This window comes from Dendrobium catenatum, unplaced genomic scaffold (assembly GCF_001605985.2).
Source record: "Dendrobium catenatum unplaced genomic scaffold, ASM160598v2 fragScaff_scaffold_629, whole genome shotgun sequence".
NCBI classification, from domain to species: domain Eukaryota; kingdom Viridiplantae; phylum Streptophyta; class Magnoliopsida; order Asparagales; family Orchidaceae; genus Dendrobium; species Dendrobium catenatum.
The window spans coordinates 915,485-919,121 of record NW_021319091.1 but is presented as its reverse complement, the minus strand read 5'-3'; positions in this window follow the sequence as shown (position 1 = coordinate 919,121).

The window sequence follows — 3,637 nt, the reverse complement described above, 5'->3', positions numbered from 1 at the left end:
GGGGCAATTGACCCTCCCCTCCCTCCAAAAAAAAAAAAGTTATATTATTTTTAAGGTAATTTATCTCCTCATCATTTTTTTTTTTTTTGTTATTACAATGATTTATAAGCAATTCTCACCCCGCCCCCTAAAAGCTTCAAATACTATGGTCTTTAGGCAATGACTCTAGTAAATAGAAAATAGAATTCATCATTTTATTTATTAATTTTAATTTCAAAAATATCCTGAAGGTTGAACTCCGTTAGAGAGGGCTACCCTCTTGGATCCCAAATATATTTGCGGAGCTTATTAGCCAAATTTTAGGCAACATTAATAATTACTTATAAGTTTGCCTCCCTTTGATTTTGCCCCTAAAATTGGCTGCAAATAGTTGAATCAATTGAGGTAAAAGGAAGACAACGATGTTGGAGAATTAAAAATAATGGGTGTTTTTTGTATGTAGAGTAGTTCGTATCAACTAATATTTTGTTCTTTGTAAAATATATTACAAAATTCACTATCAGATTACCATTTTCCCCTAAATTTTAGAAAAAAAAAAATTTTTGGCATTCTGTTAGCACGATTTTTTCTACTTGACTGTACTTTATCTTTATAGCCTTAATTTGGGATAGTTTTATATCATTATTTTTTTTTTTTACTTCCAAGAAATTTTGTACTTAAAAGTAACTTTATAAAATAGTAAAAAATTATCCCAAACGAAGTCATTGTCTCCGATCACTAGAAAGCTATATTTAATGGTTACATATTTAGGTGGAAAGAAATTGTAAAATCTTTAATAAATAAGCTCCGCCTAGATATGTTTATTGAAAGAATTTTGTTGTTGCCCATCATAAGAGCAGGAAATGAAATTTTGAAGCTTTTTTTTGTCTTCTTCTTTTTCAACTTTCATGGCCTTTTCTATGGTTGTTTTTAAATACTTGATTTAGATTTAGATTTCATTTGGAACAGTTTTTTATTGCTTTTAAAATCAATTCTATAGTATAAAAATTTCTTAAATTAAAAATTTTTGTACTATAGAATTACTTCAAAGAAATACTAAAAAAATTATCTCAAATGGAACCTTAGAGAGAGATGAGAAAGCTTCATGGTAGTAGCAATGATATTCTTAAAATGTTATAATGGGTCTTATTGAAGATCACCATTAGGCCATTTACTAAAGGAATTTCACGTACTCTCACTATGCTTCTTCGCTTTACTAGGGTTAGAAGTTTGGCGCCGTTTCTTCCTTCGCTGCGAGGCTCCCCGATCGTTTCAGGGAAGATTTCTTCTTCTTCTTCTTTATTTGCTCAGTGTTTTTGTTAGTTATGGAGGGTAAAAGGCTATTGGATCCTGGTTTTTTATCTGGTTCGTCTTCTTCTCGGTCTTTCCGTGATGCCCTAGCGGGATCCTCTGTTTCGAATTCCTCTTTCCCTGACCTAAAGGTTACGTCTTTCCGGAGACTTCCTTCACTGTGGATTTCAGATGAGGAAGTGCTTTCCCTTGCTTCCTCTTTTGAGTTTGCGCTGGTCGGTAAATTTTCGGCTCATCGTCCGTCTTTGGAAGCTATTCGAATTTTTTTTTTAATCTCAAGCTTAATGGTGTTTTCTCTGTCACTGTTCTTAACTCTAAGCATATTCTGATTAAGTTGGAAAACGACTTGGATTACTGTCGCGTTTTTGCCCTTCGCTCTTATTTCGTGAATAACTGTTTTATGAAGATTTTCAAATGGTCCCATACATTTGACATTGATGTTGAATCCCCTTCTATCCCTGTCTGGGTTTCCTTCCCTAACCTACAGCCACATCTCTTTGCACCAAGAATTTTATTTGGTCTTGGCTCCATGTTTGGCAAACCATTAAAAGTTGATCAGGCTACCTCTTCTGGTCGGTGTCCTTCGATTGCCCAAGTGTTGGTGGAATTGGATGTTACCAAGGTGTACCCTGACAAAATCTGATTAGGTTCTGAGAGCTTAGGCTACATCCAATCGGTGGTTATGGATCCCTTTCCTGCTTATTGCTCTCATTGCAAGTCTCTGGGTCACTCAAAAGTTGAGTGCCCTTCCCTTCAGCCTCGTGTGGTTGTGCCGCCCGTGGTTGAGGTTGCTCCTGTTTCTTTGGAATTTAACTTACCTGCTGTTGTACCTCTTGTAGTTCCTGTATTGTTGAGTTCAGATAGTAGCAATTTGGCTGTGAATAATGACATTGATAATTTAGGTGGTATTGTTTGTGCTACTATTTCTCCTTTCTGCTCTAATCAGGTGGTGAGCCCCGAGCCGGTTTGTGATTTCCCTGTTTTGGTCGGTTGAGAAGCTGTGGAAATTGTTGTGGAAACTGAGGTGGTTGATGATGCTAATGGTGTTGAGTTTGCCGCAATTCTATCCCCCGACGCTTAATCATTTACTCCTGTTGGTATGAAATTGACTTCCAATCGTGTTTGTCATAGTGTTAAGGGCCTCCCTCATGAGGTTCCTTTAGTATATGTGATCTGTTTTGGTTGGACAGTCTTTAAATTCTAAGAACTCTAGTCCCATTGGCCTGGTTAAGTCTGCTGTCGTGGAAAATTTGGATGAGGAAGTGTGTAAGGTGGCTCTCTGGTAAGTCTAGTCTCATTCATAACGAACGCTTAGTGCATAATGATTTTGTGGATGTCCTAGTGACTTTTATGGATCCTAAAGGATTAATGTATAATGTGAAGGATAACTCGGGCATTGATCTTAGAGTCCACCTGGACTGGCTTCACGATTACAGGTCTGAATCTGAGTCTATTTCTGATTCTGTGGAATCTATTGATGATGGAGATCCTGGTAATTCTTTCAATTTGCTGCGCGATAAACCACTGGTACATCCTGCTTCTCGTGGTAGATCTTGTGGGAGGGGTAGGCGTCGATGATGATTGTTGGTTGATGCGATGGTTTTGTTTTAATTGCTTTTAAGTGGTTTTTGGTTGTGGATCTTGTTGATGTTCTACCGTTGGTTTGCATTTGTGGTTGGTGGGTTGGCCGTGCTAATTGTTTTTTATTAGACGATGAGGAAGCAGCGAGGCTGCAAGTGTCGTGGATGGCTAGGGTTGGTTGGCAACCTGGTTGGGCCTTCGATTTTGTGTTTTACCAGTGGATGACCCTGCCTTGACTACCCGAAGTTGGTCTGAGTCCGTTGATATCACCCCTAATCATTCTGGTCTTTTCTTTGGTATTGTTGTTTTTCCTATAAGCTTTTGATGTGGCCTTTGTGGGGTCTTCTTTTGTAACTTTCATTCTTTAATATATTTGGTGGTTAAAAAAAAAAACCATTAGTCCTGATACGTCATCACAAAATTATCTTGATCGGGCACGAATCTTGATTGGGCACGAATCTCGAGGCAAAAACTAGTTAGAAATTTCAAAAATTAATTTCGGGAGCATATGAACTCCGATTTCAGCAAGCTTACTGTCGAACTGAGCGTCTCAGAAATACAAACCCAACGACACCAAGATCAACCCAATCCGAGCCCAAATGAGTCCGAATCAAAGGTTCGAAGCGCTGTTAGGAGGTTCAAACTGCAATTTGAGTTACCAAACGGTCTCCGATTTTGACAAGCTTATACTCGAATCGAACGGCTCGACGAGACGAATCCAACGAGCCCAAGATCATCAAATTCCGAAATCATTAAGGCCTTCAAA